Genomic DNA, 18,546 nt, shown 5'->3' with positions numbered 1-18,546 from the left:
TGTGGTCTTTCAAAATGGAGATGCTCCTAAAAGGCAAAGGTATCAGCAGGGTCTTACACAACTTGTCAGAGAAGGAGAAGAAAGACATGCCTGGGACAGTGCAGATGATATAGCCACCAGGATAATTTGTTTATTTGTGAGTGACTCTGTATTGGTACCTTTAAGAAATAAATAGTATGCAAAGGACATGTGGGAGACTCTGAAGAAATTGTATGAAAGTCAGCTGTCTCCAATGTGTATCAGGTTATAAAGCTGTCTAATAAGAAACTAAGGGAGGGAAAGGATCTGTCTAAGCATGTGCATGAGATGTTGGATACTTCACAACACCTCCTTGGAAGCACAGGAGTAATTTTGCCTGATATGATTCAGATTAGATTGTTATTGAACAGTCTTCCTGAGTATTTTGAACCTATTGTAAAAGTATTAGAAGCCAAAGATGATTTGAATTTGGAGTTTGTAATAAACCACTTGGAAGACTTTAATTTGTGCAGAGGAAATGAGCAGGAACTACAGTCAAGTGAAGAAAATTCTTTTTTAAATTATCAAAAGAACAAAACGTGTTTTGTCTGTGGGAGTCCTAGACACATGAAGGCTCAATGTCCTCAGAACAAAGAATTAACAACTAAAGAGGAGATTAAACCACATTTCAAGAGGAGTAAGTCAACCTAAGCATATATGGGAGCAAGAAGAGAATAAGTCTGGCAAACATAAAACATATGTTGCTAATATAGAGAAGAATTTAAGAGTTAGTTCTACAAAATGTAATGCTGGAATTTGCATTGATTCAGTCACCACCAGTAACTTGATTAAAGTAAAAGAAAGATTTACTAAGTTGGAGACAAATTACAAGGTTCCAATTTTTCTAAAAGATGGGAAGCAAATGTTTGCTGAAGGCAGAGGTTCTGCAACATTACACTGCAAATTGCAAAAAGGAGAAACAGTGAAACTGATTCTTGAGGATGCATTGTTTGTGCCCAGCCTGATGCCAGATATGTTAAGAGAAAGGTCATGAAGTGAAATTCAAAGGAAAACAATGTTTTATCACAGATAAAGGCGAGCTACTTATGAAAGAGACCTTGAAAGAGAGTGGCCAGTTTGGATTGCATAAACAAAGAAGCCGAAGTTGCAAAGCAATGTTCACATTTAAAATGTTTGAATTTATGGCCTAGAAGAATGGGACACAGAGACACCAATGCAATGCTTCAACTGAAGAAGGAGGATCTAGCCAGAGGCCTAAATGTAATTCACTGTAATGTAGAGTCCAAGTGTACATGCTGTTTAGGGGCGAAGGGAACTGAACCCATTCTTCCTCAATTCAGAGAAAGAGAGACACGGCAACCTCATGAGCTCATACATAGTGATATGTGTGGGACTATGCAGATCAGTCTGTCAGGAGGAGACAAGTATTTGTTAACTGTTAAAGGTGAGTATTCAAGCCCTATATTTACTTATTTAATTAGTGAAAAGTGTTGGAGCTAGGACACTGGCAGCATCAGCTCTCAGCTGCAATGCCTCATAGTAACCACTGGGGGGGGATAGGGTCAAGGATAAAAGTTCTGGACTCCTCCCCTCTTTGTTTTTCCAGTGTTAGTCTCCATTTTGTCTCTCCAGGATGGCTGTTTGTTTTGGTCTCTCTCTTCAGCCATGAGCTACAGCTGAAATTAAGCTGCAGGCTTTTTCACATTTGTTTGTAACCTTTTCTTTAAATAAATCCTTATCGTTCTTCAATATTAAAGAACATTATCAAGACCTCTTGTTTTGCTGCTTTCTCATCAAACTGGTTTTGCTTTGCTATTTGAGGATGGAACTGTCTTTATTCCCCTACAAAGTACTTGGAAAATTGAAGGAGTATGTTGCAAGAGTTTGCAATAGGTATGGAAGGAAGCCTCAAATTCTGAGATCAGGCAATGGAAGTGAATATACAGGAAATGAAATAACTGAATATCTGAAAATGAAGGCATTGAACATCAAATGACAACGCTGTATACTGCAGAACAAAATGGCATTGCAGGAAGAAAGAATAGCTCTTTAATATATATTGCCAGATGCATGTTCCTGGATGCAGGACAGTTTTGGGGAGAGGCAATTATGATGGCTACTTATTTACAAAACAGACTGCCTACTAAAGTTATAAATAAAACACCATTTGAATTGTGGCATGGAAAGAGGCCTAATATGGAGCATATTAGAGGTTTTGGCTCAAAACTGCAGGTATGAAGAAGGGAAATTATTTGTCTATGCACCAGGATGTAACGGGTATAGAATATTTGACCTTGCTACTGAAACCATAAAAATGTGTCATGTGGTGTATTATGATGAAAAAGAAAAATGAACTACTGATGAAATACCAGATATTAAACTGATACTCAGATGCAAAAGGAGCCTGAACAAGAAAAATCAGAGAAAGACTTTGATATAATGATTGTGCCAACTAACTATCCAGAGTAAAATGAGAACATTAAGGCTCATTCCGAGATAACGTGTCCAGCAAGAACCAACAAAGGTGTTCCAGCAAAAAAGACTCTCATATATTACTAGAGAAAAAAATGTTGGAGCTAGGATCTTGGCAGCATCAGCTCTTAGCTGCAATGTCTTGTAGTGAACACTGGGGTGGTGGTAGTTAGGGTCGTGGATAAAAATGATGGACTCCTCCCCTCTTTGTTCTTCCAGTGTTAGTCTCCATTTTGTCTCTCCAGAGATGGCTGTTTGTTTTCATCTCACTGCCCTTTCAGTCTTAAGCTCAGCTTTCCTATCCTTTTGTAACTTCTAAATAAATCCTTGTTCTTCAGACTTAAAGAACTATATCCAGACCTCTTGCTTGGCTGAATTCTCCCCAAACTGGCTTTGTTCTGCTAATGGGCATTGAACTGTAATTCTTCCCCTACAGAAAATGTTCAAGAGCCTAGAACATGTGAAGGTATTGATAAAATGCCAGCTGATCAAGCTTATGATTGGAGAAAAGCTGCAGAAGAAGAGATCCAATCTTTATATAAAAACAATAGCTGGATACTTACGGAGCTGCCTATGCGAAGAATGCCTGTAGGGGGCGAATGGGTTTTCAAAGTAAAAAACAATGCAGAAAAAGATGTCCAGTGCTATAAAGCAAAGCTAGTAGCTAAATGATATTCAAAGAAATATGTTTAGGATTATGATGAAACATTTGCCCCAGTAGATGTCAAAACATCATGTTTACATGATATTAAGGAGGACATGGAGCAACCATCAGGATTTGAGGAACCTGGTAAGGATAAACTTGTGTTGAAGCTCCAAAAAAGCATTTATGGTCTAAAGGAGGGTTTCTTAACCTCGGGCCCCCAGATGTTGTTGGACTACAACTCACAGAATCCCCAGCCACAAAGGCCATGTCTGGGGATTCTGGGAGTTGTAGTCCAACAACATCTGGGGGCCCAAGGTTAAGAAACCCTTGTCTAAAGCAAGCAGCAGGAGTTTGCAATACAAAGCTAAATAAGTTGCTAATTAAACAAGTGTTTATCTAGAGAAAAGCTGACTCTTGTCTGTATTCAAGGTTTAGAAACAATATGTCAACTTATAAATTAATATATGTTAATGATTCAATTGTTGTCAAAACAGAAGAGAATGATGAAATTGTAAAGCATTTGAACAAAGAAATAGGAGTAAAGCAATTGGGTAACATTTCCTATTATCTCAAAATACAAATAGAAAGAGAACAAGATGGAGGTTATCTTCTTCGCCAGAAACAAAATATATAAGACTTGTTAGAATGTCTAGGTCTGACGCCAAGGAAGTCAGGACTCCAATAGAAGCTAACTTCTTGAAGCAGAAGACAATCCAGACAATGGGCAATATAGGAAAGCAATTAGGAAACTTCTATATTCCCACAGTAACAAGACCAGATATTGCTGGAGCTGTGGGAATTTTAAGCAGGAAAGTAAGTACACTCACCAAAAATGATTGAATTGCAGCTAAAAGACTGGGTAGGTGCCCTAAAGGTACAGCTCATCTAAAACTGATATTGCCATACAAATAGTAATCCTAGACTACTGGGTTATATGGATGCAGATTGGGAAGAAGATAGAACGGACTGTAAATCCACAAGTGGATACCTGTTCTTTTACAGAGATGGAGCAATTAGTTGGTGTAGTCAAAAGCAAAACTGTTGCTTTTTCCTCTATGGAAGCAGAATATGTGTCAGCCACTCAGGCTTGGCAGGAGATGGCATAGATATACAAATTGTTGCAAGACTTTGGAACCATTTGAATTGTTTGAGGACAATCAAAGTTGTATTTTTCTTTCACAAATGGAAAAGTCAAAATCCAGAACAAAGTATATTGACTCAAAATAATATGACTGAAACAAACAAACAAACAAATAAAATGCCATTATGTGCATGGTGTTCAAGCAAAGGGTCTTGTGGAGTTAAAATACTGTCCAATGGAGAAGATGATAACTGATGGACTTACAAAGCCATTGCCAAGAGGTCATTTTCTAGCATTGTTGATCAGTGCTCAAGCAATGAGAAGGAGTGTTAGAAGTGAGAATTCTAAAGCATTGCTCTTAGCACTATAGTAACCTCTTCTGGTTACTAGAGGCATGATGAGTTATGTTAAAAAAATCTCTTTTGGTCAGTTAAGAGTTAACTAGGGCTGTGCACAAACCGTGGTTCAAGCACAGTTTGGGAGTGGGGCCTGGGAGCTTTAAGAAAGGAGGGCAGGTCCTTACTGCACGGCACCAGTACGCACAAGTGCAGATGACATGTGTGTGCTGGCGCCACACAGAGATTCTTGGGATGTATGCCACCCCAGCAGGAAGCTGAATGGGGCAGTGGAGAGCAGGTAAGGACCTTCTCTCCTCTTTCTTAAAACTCCCAGGTCGTGCTCCTGAACTGTGCTCAAACCGCAGTTCGTTTACATCCCTACTAATAACTTCTGGAGACAGACAGAGCACTTGACAAGGAATATGTACAAACGTATGATGGTAATAATACTGGCCTACTTGGATCAGGTCGGCCTAGGTATTGTCCCATATTATCCTTACAACATTATCTGAGGTAGTTAGGTTGAGAGAGAGTGAAAAACTCACTCAAACAGTCTCCAATGAAAGCCATGGCAGAACCTATTTGAATCCACGCTTCCATGGTTTAAGTTAATCACTATCTGCACTGGCTCTCCTTATTGTCCTTTCACAACTGTTGGTTGCCATTTCCACCATCATCCCTTTCCCCCTTTTCTCCAGTACATGATCATCTTTTCTCTCTCCTCTGACTCCTTCCCATTTCTTTCAAGCCTCTTTCCTCCATTTAAAAACAAAAAACAAAAACAAATCCCTTGAGCTAGTGTTCTTCTCTATCAACAAATTTCCCTTCTATCCTTTGCCTCTAAAATGTGTGCTGTTTACTTCTACTGTCTTGACCTCTCTAATCTGGCTTCCTCTCTTTCTACTCCATTTAAACTGCCCTTGCCAAAATCTCCTCACTACCAAGTCTTCATCCTTCTCTCTGCTGCTTTTATGAAGCTGATCATGCACTCTCTTGCTTGACTCCCTTTTTGCCGTAGGACTTTATGATTCTGTTCTCAATTGATTTTCTTCTGACCTGTCTAATCACGCTTTCAGTATTCCCATGGCAGGGCCTCTACCTCTGTTTTCCCTCAGTAGGAAAAGCAGTGGGGATCTCTCATGGTTTTGTTCTTGTCTTTCTGCTATTCTCTTTCTACACACTATCCTTGTTTGTCCTCATCACATTCTATAGCTTTTAGTGCTGCCTAGGTGTTGACACTCATCCCTGTCTTTTCATTCCAGAATGTTCTACTTCCATCTTGTCCCACATCTACAAGTACCTGTCTGATATTTATACTTGGATGTTTCACTGTCATCTCAAAATCAATATGCCTAGGATCAAACTTTTTTTTGCTCCCAAACTGTGTACATTCTCCTTGTACATTCTTCTTACCTATTGGCTGACATCCTGGTTAATGAAGCACTGGTGTGATGGGAGAAGCACCAGCGTTTCTGAAGAATTCCAGATTAATGCAGCACTGGGTGCATGTGTGTGTGTGTGTGTGTGTGTGTGTGTGTGTGTAAATTTCAGTAGCTCCCCCTTTCCCCAGAAGCCTTCTGTGTCACCTGAAAATATGTCCCTGATGGCTGCGTGATCTTCTGGGACATAATTTCAGGTGCAACAGAGAGCTTCCTGGGGAAGATGAGGTTGTTGAAATCTGCCCCAATCACTGGGCCAGCAGTGGAGCTGAGATAAACTTTTCAGAAGTACCAGTGCTTCTCCCATTGCACCAGTGATTCACCCACTGACATTATTACCATCCATCAGTTGAACAAGGATGGAACCTTGGCTTTCCCCTTTGCCCCTCATATTTAGTCTGTTGTCAAATCATGCCACTGCTCCCTTTACTAGACTGCAAAATGGAAGCCCTTCCTCTTTGTTCTCTTGGCACAGTCTCTGGTTCTTCTCTTGCCATGGACACTGCAGTGTTCTACTCTCTAGTCTTTCATTGTCCTCTCACCTCTCTCTTGTACTCTGCTGCCAAAATCATTAACCTCTCTGATCACTCCACCCAGATTAAACCTCCTCTTAAATTCCCACATTGTTTTCCTGTCTACTCCTGGATCTTTCACAGGCTTCTCATCCTCACTGTCAATCCTACCCACCCACCCCATCTCCTTCCTGCTCTGTATCTCTTTAACTGACTGATCATCAGGCATAAGATCATAGATAAATCTTTGCCTGTGACTTTTGTTCATCCAGCTCCATCTGCGTCCTCAAACAACTTCACCCTTGCTGCCCCTTATGCCTGGAACAATCTCCCAGAATGCCTGCATGATGCCACCTCTCTTAATTTCAACTCCCTTCCCAAAATACACCTTTTCACTGAAGCCTTTGGCACAACCCTCAATTTGCCATACCCTACTGAAACAAAGTCTAGGTACAAGTAACTGAAAAAAATTCATATTTTCTCTCTGTTTACCCTATGTTTACTCTTCTACTTTGTGAAGTGCCATTCATGTGCATAGTACTATATAACCACCACTACCATCACGACCCCAAACAACAATACTAGCTTCACATGCCCTAGAGCTGAGCTCTTGCATTGACAACAGGTTGGAAGATCAAGCCCCTTCTCAAACAGAAGCCACACCTAACAGAGTGAGATTCCTTATTGGAATAAGTATCTCTTGGCACTGCAGTAGTGTTTGTACTGCTAAAGCCTTCTGGGTCATCTTCTGTTAGCCCTTATTGAATATGACCAATGACAAGCGAAAGGAAGAAACAAGCTTAATTGGAAGAAGCAAGCCAAAGGAAGAAGAAGCAGCAGTGAAAGGGCTACTGAAAGTAAGGAGTGGCACAGCTGCTTTTACAAATTTATTTGGAATTCAGAATGTAAGATTCTTTGGTCTCACCATCCATCACAGTCACAGCAGAGTAATGCAAGTTTTAATTTATTTTTAACCTCCTCCTTGCCCTCTGCATATTTAAGCACTGCTGCTCAGCTGTAGATTTTCTTTCCCATACCATGTCAAGTGGCTCTTTTAACTAAGTCTGTAAAGACTGGCTAATCTAATGATAATATATTTCTATGCATAAATGGCATTCTGCACAAAAGACTGTGAGCAACTGAGTTAATGGATTACTTGGACTATTATTATTATTATATTGCAAAAGTATCATACATACTATAGCTGTGAGCTTTAATTTGTTTTATTGGTAGATTAATCAATGAAAGCTTCAGCTGGTTAATCAATGGGAGAAATTTTAATCAGTAGAGAGAAGAGTTAAGGGCACAAACATATTTCTGAATCTGTGGTAGTTCTGGTATGTTACTGGAATAGGAAATGAAGGAGAAAATGTTCAAGGTGTCATTTTCTTCTAACAATGAATGGTAGTGTTGGGTTATTAAGTTGTATTTTTATCACATTTTCTTCAAAGTCTCAAAGAAGCATCTGTGTTGAGATTTTGTCAATATCTGTGTTAAACTGACTGATCAAGCCATATTAAGTATATTTAGCTAGTGTCTAAGCTTTTTGGCAGGGCTAGTCTTACTTTCTGATAATTGTATAAACCTTGCAGCTGGAACTTTTAGAAATCAATATAATTTATAATTTATTGTAATCTTTCATCTACTTTTTTCTCTTTTCATTTGTATAGCTTATATTTATTTATCTAGAGTTGTAATGTAAAAGCTATTGGTTAGTGAAGAAAAGAATAATTTATCAACTAAACATTTTTATAACCCATTGACAGATCTAGAATAATGGTGTGTATATTGGTTTTGAAACTTTTAACTACTAGGCCTGTGCAATATCGGATTAGGAATATTGGATCCTATCCTATAGGATTCCAGTCCAAATTAGGGAAGCCTATATCAGATTGGGAATAGTGGTGTTGGTTTTTTAAAAGGAGACTCAGAGACAAAGAGGCTCTACACACAATCAAGGTGTAGAGCCTCAAGCGGTCTGGTGGGGAGAGCAGGCTTAGCCCGCTCTCCCCGTATACAAGCAGTCGCTCATTGCTGGGTGACCAGATTGGCCGCCCAGATGAGCAGCAGCTTTGGTTGGGCATTCCTGCGCCCGGCTGCAGCTTGCTGGGGAGCTCCAGGGGTCAGGGGATGGGGAGTGCCGCCGCATGGTGCCCCGGCCCCCGGAGTCCCAGGAAGGCACTGTGCAAGTGTGCAATGCCTTGCTGTGGTCCCACCTCCTCTCCCCCCACCCCACAATCAAAATAATGAGGTTAAGGAAGCACTCGTCCATTAACCTCATTTAGGGGGAGGGGTATTTAGGCGGTTTAGCCGCCATGGAACCACCGGACTTGCCTGCAAGCCCGGTGGTTCCTATGATCACTAGAAACTGGACTAGGCTCCCTTAGCCTGGTTACTAGTGATCGTGGGAATATTATTTATTTATTTATTTATTATTAAAACTTTTATACTGCCCTTCCAAAAGGCTCAGGGCAGTTTACATTAAAACACCATTAAAATCAGTTAATAATTAAGACAAAAATGATAAAAGCATAAAACAATGATTAACAATTAAAAACATCGTAAAATAGCAATTAAATAATCAGAACAATTTAAAAACAAGTTTTAAAACTGAGAAAGCCTGGTTGAAGAGATGTATTTTCAGAAGTTTTTTGAAAATTGCCAGAGATGGGGAGGATCGTATCCCAGCAGGGAGCACATTCCACAATCTCGGGGCAGCAGCCGAGAAGCCCCGTCTCTGTGCAGCCACCAAACGAGTTGGTGGCAACTGGAGACGGACCTCCTCAAGTGACCTCAATGGGCGGTGGGGCTCATAGCAAAGAAGACTCTCTCTTAAACACCCAGGGCCTAAGCCGTTTAGGGCTTTATAAGTTATAACTAGCACTTCGTATTTTGCCCGGAAACCTATTGGCAGCCAGTGTAGCTCCATCAACAGAGGAGTAATGTGGTCTCTCTGAGATGACCCAGAGACCAACTTGGCTGCTGCATTCTGAACCAACTGAAGTTTCCGGACTACGTACAAAGGCAGCCCCACGTGGAGTGCATTGCAGAAGTCCAGTCTGGAGGCTACCACCATATGTACCACTGTTTTGAGGTCATTGATCTCAAGAAATGGGCGCAGCTGGAGTATCAGCCGAAGCTGATAGAAAGCACCCCTGCCCACCGCCTCAACCTGAGAAACCAAGGAGAGACATTGATCCAGAAGTACTCCCAGACTGCGAACCTGTTCCTTTTGGGGAAGTGTGACCCCATCTAGAACAGATAGATCAAAATCGTCTCTGGAGTTCTGACCCCACACAAGAAGTACTTCTGTCTTATCTGGATTCAGCTTTAGTTTATTCTCCCTCATCCAGCCCATTACTGCTTCCAGGCAGGCATTTAGGGAAGATATTCCAACTCCTGAAGAAGTTGACATGGAGAAGTAGATCTGGGTGTCATCAGCATACTGGTAACACCCAGCTCCAAATCCCCTGATGATCTCTCCCAGTGGTTTCATGTAGATGTTAAAAAGCATTTGAGAGAGTATGGAGCTTTGAGGGACCCCATACTTAAGCTCAGATTGTCAATCTCCAATCGACACCATCCAGAATCTGTCCAAGAGGTAGGAGCGGAACCACTGTAAAACAGTGCCTCCCACCCCAAACACCCTCAGACGTTCCAGAAGGATACTATGGTCACTAGTATTGAAAGCTACCGAGAGATCCAAGAGGACCAACAGAGTCACACTTCCTCTGTCAATTGCCAATTGGAGATAATCCATCAGGCCGACCAAGGCAGTCTCCACCCCATAGCCTGCCTGAAAACCAGTTTGAAATGGGTCTAGATAATCAGTTTCCTCCAAGACCACCTGGAGCTGAGAGGCCACCACCCTCTCAATTACCTTGCCCAGGCATGGGAGATTGGAAACCGGCCTATAATTGCTCAACTCTGAGGGATCTAATGCAAGCTTCTTTAAAAGAGGTCTAATAATTGCCTCCTTAAGACAACGAGGCATCCTGCCCTCCCTCAGAGAGGCATTTATGATTTCTACCAGGCCGCCTACAACAGCCTCCCTGCTAGATCGAACAAGCCATGTTGGATAAGGGTCAAGAGAACAAGTGGTAGGCCTCACCGCTCCAAGCAGCTTGTCCACATCATCAGGAGTCACAAACTGAAATTGATCCAGTCGAATCGTATAAGAGGAGTTGTCGGACACCTCCAGTTCAGACATCAAATTAATTGTGGAATCTCCATCTAAGTCGGCCTGAATCCAAGAGATTTTGTCTGCGAAAAATTCATTAAAACATATCACAGCAGGTAACCGATGCTTCCAAATTCTGGTTCAAGGGAGAGGGGGCAGATACTAGTCCCCTCACAACCCTAAACAACTCCGCTGGACGTGAACTGGCAGAGGCAATATGGGCAGAAAAGAACCACTTCTTCGCCGCACGTATTGCCTGAGCATAGGTCTTTAGATGTGTTCCATGTCGTCATCTGTCGGATTCAAGTCGAGTCTTTCTCCACTTGCGCTACAGTCGCCTACCTTGCCGCTTCAGTCCCCGTAGATCTTCCGTATACCAAGGGGCCACTTTTGAAGCAGGTCGGAGGGGACGCTTAGGAACAATCGTGTCTACTGCCCTGGTGAGCAAGTTGTTCCAATTCTCAACCAGGGCATCAACAGGATCACCAGCAGAGCCAACATTGAATCCCTCTAAGGCTTCTTGGAATCCTACTGGATCCAATAACCTCTTCAGGCGGACCATTCTAATAGGTCCCTCGCCCCTGCGGAGGTGGAAAGAGGTTGTAAGTCCAACCTTAACCAGATGGTGGTCCATCCATGACAACGGGGAGATCGTAGGAGTCCCCACCCATGGAACACCACCCTGATCAGAGTAAAAGACCAAATCAAGCGTGTGACCTGCAATATGCGTCGATCCAGAGACCACTTGGGATAGGCCCATAGTGCTCATGGCCGCTATGAACTCCTGAGCTGCCCCGGACAAATTGGTCCCAAAATGAACACTGAAGTCCTCCAGCACCAAGAGTCTGTGGGACTCCAATGAGAGTTCAGCAACCAAGTCCGTGGGCTCAGTAAGGGATTCCGTTGGGCAGCGGGATGATCGGTACACCAACAGAAGTCCCAATCTATCCCTGGTCCCCAAACTCAAGTACACACATTCAATATGGTCCAATACCCTAACAGGGACCCTGGTAAGGGATATATTCTCCTTATAGACCACAGCCACTCCACATCCCCACCCACATCCCCTCACCTGCTCCTCTACAGAATATCCTGGAGGAAGAAGCTGGGACAAGACTGGGCCACTAGTCTCCCCCAACCAAGTCTTGGTAATACACACCAGGTTGGCCTCTTCATTCATGATCAAATCATGGATAAGTTCTGATTTATTTTGGACCGACCTGGCATTGCGGAGGAGCAAGGTAGGGTTATGTGGGATGTTGGCAGTGCTCCCCAAGGTCAAAGACCTGGCAGGACAACGAGAAGGGGAGACAACTATTAGGTTTCTGACTACCCTTCCCCTGGAACAGCCTGCTGACCTGCCAATGTTACTTCTTTCCCCCACCACCACTACCAGAATAGCTGCCCCACATTCAACGAAGGCGCTCCCTGCCTCCCCATCTCCAGACAAACCCACACACATTACAACTTCAACCCAACTTCAGCACAACTTAAAACTGCCCAACTATTGAATGCCCAGCTATTGAATGCCTCCCTCTATACAAACAGTTGTACAAAGTGTCCAGCCCTCGCCCTCGTTTCTCCCCAAGTGACTCCCCCAAAGGGGCGACTCCCCCTTCAAAGCTTTGAATAGCGTCAAAGTGTCTCCAAGCCCACTCTGGAACTGGTTTGTAAGCATTACACCCATGAAATAGGGGTGTGGTGGGGCCAAAGTAATCCTCAGCAAGCATCTACTGGCCCAGTGGGTGCTTGCTGGGGAGCTAACTTGCCCCTCACACCCTGATTTCATGGGTGCAGTGCTTAAATACCAGGTCTAGAGCCAGCTTGAAGACAAATGGATCGTAAGCCTGAATCCAACCCTGACCCCAACATTTTGAAGGTGTCTAAGACCTGGTTCCAATATTTTTTGTATTGGATTTTACACACTTTACACAGCTGTTTCCAGAGCCTGTCTTTCTTTGCATTTAGTCACACTGTACAAAGCAGCCTTCTAGCACAAATTTAGCACTAACCTAATGTTTCTGAAGAATACTATAATTATTTAGAATATTTATATATTGCTTTTTAAGCAAGTAAGTAAGTAATTTATTATTACAGTCGGTGACCAGTCAGCATATACATCAAAAAACAAATCAACATAAAACAAAACAAAATCAAAACAGTAAAACTAAATAACAAACTCTCAAGGGATACAAATATCTCAATTACAGCTAATCAATTGCTCCCATCTCAGTTTATAGGCTGTCGCACAGATTCTTGCTGTCCCCTCTGTAACGACTGCATGTTGGTCTGCCATAAGAAAGGAGATGTAGTACTCTTCTGATCAACCTGGCCTGTTTTTAAAGAATGGTTCAATCCAGGTAGTAGGAATGTCCCTATAGTATGCACAGTGTAAGAGAACATTTGAGACGGACTCAGTATCACCTGAACCACATGGACATAACCGGTTCCTAAGTGGTATCCACTTAAATAGGGGATAAATAAAGAGGAGAGCTGGTCTTGTGGTAGCAAGCATGACTTGTCCCCTTATCTAAGCAGGGTCCACCCTGGTTGCATTTGAATGGGAGACCACATGTGAGCACTATAAGATATTCCCCCCAGGGGATGGAGCCACTCTGGGAAGAGCAGAAGGTTCCAAGTTCCCTCCCTGGAATCTCCAAGATTGGGCTGAGAGAGATTCCTGCCTGCAACCTTGGAGAAGCCACTGCCAGTCTGTGAAGACAATACTGAGCTAGATAGACCAATGGTCTGACTCAGTATATGGCAGTTTTCTATGTTCCTATATTCCTAAATCTGCCATCCAAAATAGTACAAAGCAAGGCATTAAACCTCACGAATGAAAAAGCTCTCCTCTGATTTAAGTTGGTCAAGTGTGTGAGGTATACAGGAGTGGGCCGAGGGTAGTTTGAAAATCCACCTAAAATACTATTGGTGATTACCAGACTTAAATCCAATTGCTTCTCCTTATCCACTACACGATGTTTAATGATTTCTTTGGCAGCACCATAACCTAAAGCCAGTAGATATTGTGTAGAGAAGCCATATCTACCCAGATTATCACAAAGGCACCAATTAGAGTGAAACTCATCTTTCAGTACCAAGGGGGCAAGACCCTGAGGGTAGACCTATAATTTGAGCCAGTGGTTAAATGTAACCCTGTTTCTAAATGTACGATAGCTTTTGATATACATCTGGGGACTTGAAAAATGGCACAAAGAAATCCAGATTGAACCACTTCCAAGGGCTTAAAATTACAGGTGGAACAAATCTGGACCCCATACAACATTTGTTCCACTATTTTAGCCTGATGCACCCTAACCACTGCAGGGATGAAATGTCCCCCTTTAGTTTGAAAAAACTTCAGTACAGCGGATGTCCTCCTCTGTGCCCTTGCTGCAGCGTATTCACATTGTGGGCCCCATGTATCATTTGCGTGAAAAACGTGACCCTACTTGTAGGTCTTAACCTGCTAAAACCTGCACCCATTAATTTGACATTTATGTTCTTTAGGTCTTTTGGAATATATCATGGCCTAGCCTTTTGTGTATCTATGACTAGCAACTCATCTTCACAGAACTGTGTGAGTTGATTTCAACAAAAAGGGTTGTAGCGGATTAAAGCCTTTGTTTCAGGACAACCCCATGTGAGGGGAAGAAAAATGCAGAATCATGCCCTCAAGGCTTTTCCTTAAACTTTCCTGTATTTCTGGTAGTTTCAAAGATGGCTGATGCCACCACCCCTCTTTATCTCAGAGTTTGTCCCTTCCTGGGCTTGGGGTGAAAATTCCAGGGAAACTCTCCTTCTTTTGCTATGGGAAAAATACTCAAAAATCCTCCACATGCAAGCCTATATGTGGTGAGAAAACTGGTAAAATTGCTGAACATCTGAGACATGTTACACCAGAATGAGACCCCTTTCCAGCCCCACCTTTCCTGAGTAAAAAATCCACTCAGAAAGACTTGTAAAACACAAAGAACAAAAATAAATAAATTCAAATGCTACAGACTGCTTCAGTTTGAGGCTCCCTCAGCTTTTTGTTACAGGTAAAAATACTCAGTGGTTACTTCAAAAAGCACCCCAGTTGCAAGGAAAAGGGAAGTAGGAAAATACAAAAGCACCTCCAACACTTTACAGAGTATTTTGCAACAACCTGGATGGATGGGTGCAGGCTCGTGTTTCTTAGCTTAGTTATGTTGCAGGTAAACAATTCTAGAATTGTATGGATATGCAAAACACACTAAAGAAAACAAAAGTCTTACACTGTCTGACTAAATGAACTTTTCCCTAGACTACTTTCCAATGCCAAAAGCCTTGGTTTACTTTTCTTCTTGAACTCACCAAACTGTGGTAAAGGATTCAAGCTTCCTGCCCTCCTGGCTTCCCTGGGACCTGCTAAAGGGCCATTCTCCTGCAGCCTTTATGGCCACATGTCCTCCTCTCTGCACTCCCAGCAAGCTTCTTCTAACAAAGAAATCCTTCCTCTACAACGACCCTCTAGCGTCCACACACCTGGTGTGCTGATTGGCTGAACTCTGGAGTTCACCAGCCTCTCAGTCAGGACAGGGTTAACTACCAGTTAACTCTTTAGGGAGGAGGGCTGCCTGGTCACTACAGGGGTGTATATAGCAAAATAAAACAGAAATTAGCTCTCTGAAAAAAGCTCATGGTCTTTAAAAAAAAAAAAAAGACACAAGGAAGACACCACCTGGAAGGGATGCTATGCACAGAACTGGCTAGCCCGGTTCGGTTTGACCTCAAACCAGGCTCGAATCAGACTGGACCAGTTTGGTCTGGCACCCCTTTGAACCCCGCCCCCTGATTTGGTTTGGTCCCGGGGGGGGGGGTTCACGGACCTTTAAATTTTTTTAAAAAAACCTTTCCCCCTTCGGGGGAGTTGTTGGAGGTGGCGGTGGGGGGGGATTTAGGGAGGCTCTCCCTCCCCCACCGGCCTCCTTGCAGCCCAAACTGGCCCATTCAGCCAGCTCTTCGGCCCATTTGGGCCTTCCCCCTCCAGTACAGTGGCCATTTGGGAGGCTGCCACACCTTCAATTGGCTTCTTTGTGGCCCAGGCCACGCAGAGCCTAATTGTGCAGGTGCAGTGGCCTCCAAAATGGCTGCTGCGCCATAGGAGTAAGGCTCGAATGGGCCGAAGAGCAGGTGAATGGGCCAGTTCAGGCTGCAAGGGAGGCCAGCAGGGGGAGGAGGAACCTCCATGGACACACACCCCTGCCACCTCCAACAACTCTGCCAAAAGGGGTAAGACTATCTATCTATCTATCTATCTATCTATCTATCTATCTATCTATCTATCTATCTATCTATCTATTTACACACACAGTCAGACAGGTGTTATTGACTGGTTTGTTTTATCCAGACATAGAGTCCTTCCCAAGGACCTGGGATGGCTGGATTTTATTGTCAATGTTGTTGCTGTTGTTATAGATATCGTCGCAGAATATAGGCTGTTCCCAGTAAAGTTGCTTTTTGTAATTGGCTGATGGTGATTTCTGTGGCCCCTATGGTGTTGAGGTGCTCTTCAAGGTCTTTTGGAACTCCACCCAGGGTGCCAGTTACCACTGGGATTATTTTGGTCTTTTTCTGCCACAGCCTTTCAATTTCAATTTGTAGATCTTTGTATTTGGTGATTTTTTTCTCTTTCTTTTTCTTCTATTCTGTTATCCCCTGGTATTGCTATGTCGATTATTTTGACTTGTTTTTCTCTTGACTACAGTTATATCTGGTGTACTGTGTGGCAGATGTTTGTCTGTTTGTAGTCAGGAGTCCCATAATATTTTTACATCTTCACTTTCTTCTTCAACTTTTTCAAATTTATGGTCCCACCAGTTTTTGGCTACAGGTAGCTTGTATTTTTTGCAGATGTTCCAGTGTATCATCCCTGCTACCTTGTCATGCCTTTGTTTGTAGTCAGTCTGTGCGATCTTCTTACAACAGCTGATCAGGTGGTCCACTGTTTCATCTGCTTCTTTACAAAGGCGGCTCTTGCTGTTTGTTGTGGATTTTTCGACTTTTGCTCTTATTGCATTTATTCTTAGTGTTTGTTCTTGTGCAGCCAGTATTAAACCTTATGTTTCTTTCTTCAAGTTTACATTCTTAAGCCATTGCCAGGTCTTGGTAATGTCTGATTTCCCACTTATATTGTGCAAGTATTGACCATGTAGTGGCTTCTTTTTCCATTTTTCTGCTCGGTTCTTGACTTGTTCTTTCTTGGAGGCCTGCTTTGTTTCATCGGTGTTTAATAGTTCCGCATTATTGGCCATTTGAAGTGCATATTCTTCACTGTCCTTGATATATTCTTCAAGGCCTCTTTTCTCCTCCTCTACTGTTTGATGGACTTGCAGCATTCCTCTTCCACCTGAGCTGTGAGGGAGGTATAGCCTATCGACATCACTGCGGGGGTGCAGAGCATGATTGATGGTTATGATTTTCCTGGTCTTACGATCTAGCGTCTCTAGCTCAGCCTAGGTCCAGTCTATTATTCCTGCAGTGTATCTGATAACAGGTATAGCCCAGGTGTTTATGGCTTGTATGGTGTTCCCGCCATTGAGTTTGGACTTGAGGATTTTTCTAACTTTCCTGATGTATTCACTTCACATTTTTCTTTTAACTTCAGTGTGTGCAATGTTATCAGTCTGGAGAATGCCGAAGTATTTGTAATGTTCTTTCTCTTCCAGGTTCTTGATGTTGCTTCCATTGGGCAGTTCTATTCCTTCTGTTTTTGTTATTTTTCCTCTGTTCATTATTAATGCAGCACACTTGTCTAGTCCAAATTTTATTGTTGTTGTTGTTGTTGTTATTTTAAAAACCCAGTTCTGCAAACTCCCGAACTGTCGGGGGTGTTCAGTCGGGGGTTAGACCGAACAGGAGATGCTTCGATTCAACCTCGAACCTTCGAACCAAACAGGTTTTACGTCGAATGCTTCGAACATCGAACCTGTTTACACATCCCTAATCCTGAGATAAGCAGAGAGAGTTGCTCTCCCTCTGCTAAATATAGAGCCACCACTTTAAGAGGTGCGTTTTTTCCACACAACTAGGTGTGTGTAGCTACAATGAAAAAAATCAGAAACAAGTGCTTATACCCATCCATCGTCAGGCTTAGTTTGATTTTGTGACTAGAGAAAATATCTTTTCAAGCCATTAGCAAGATACTGGCATTTTCTGCTAAAAATCTGAACTCTCTTACCTAAAAAATAGGAAAGTGATGGTCAGCTAAGAATACTGGGGAATGTTCATAAATGAAACAAAAACATTTCACAAGAGATGAAGTGACATCAGCAAGTATAAGAGTGACAATGTCTTATTTATTAGGTGTGCATATTTTTTTTTTAATTTTGCTGGAACAGTTGGTCTCTAGATGGAGCTGTAGCACCTCAGTAATATTCATGAGCACAGGTATTTATTGTTAGTATTTCTTATTGATTGCCATCTTTCCTTTAGTTTCTCCATCTAAGACATAGTAGAACTATGGCTTAGTTCATCTATCATAGACAATATTTTATTGTCTCCCTTAGATTCTTTTGCCCTTTTCTTTCCCACATCCTTACATGCTAGAGGCATTAATGTAACTGTTTAACATATGATATACAAAGACACCTTCAAGGAACAGTTAGGTATGGAGTAACCAGATGCAAAGGGGGATAATGCCTTCTGTACCTTTAATAGTTGTGTAGAATAAGTAATTTTGGCAGGGGCAGTTTGTCATGCAAAAGTGAGAAAAGTTGCATCTGCTGAAATTCTCTACACAACTATTAAAAGTACAGCAACCTCTGGGAGACATTGTCCAGAAGCCTGGACTGAAATGCCACCACTATGCTGATGAGACATAGCTTTATTTTTAATTTCCATCTGAATCTAAGGAAGCAGCAGAAGTCATAAATA

This window comes from Hemicordylus capensis, chromosome 2 (genome assembly GCF_027244095.1).
Source record: "Hemicordylus capensis ecotype Gifberg chromosome 2, rHemCap1.1.pri, whole genome shotgun sequence".
In the NCBI taxonomy this organism is placed as follows: domain Eukaryota; kingdom Metazoa; phylum Chordata; class Lepidosauria; order Squamata; family Cordylidae; genus Hemicordylus; species Hemicordylus capensis.
This window is presented reverse-complemented; position numbering follows the sequence as displayed.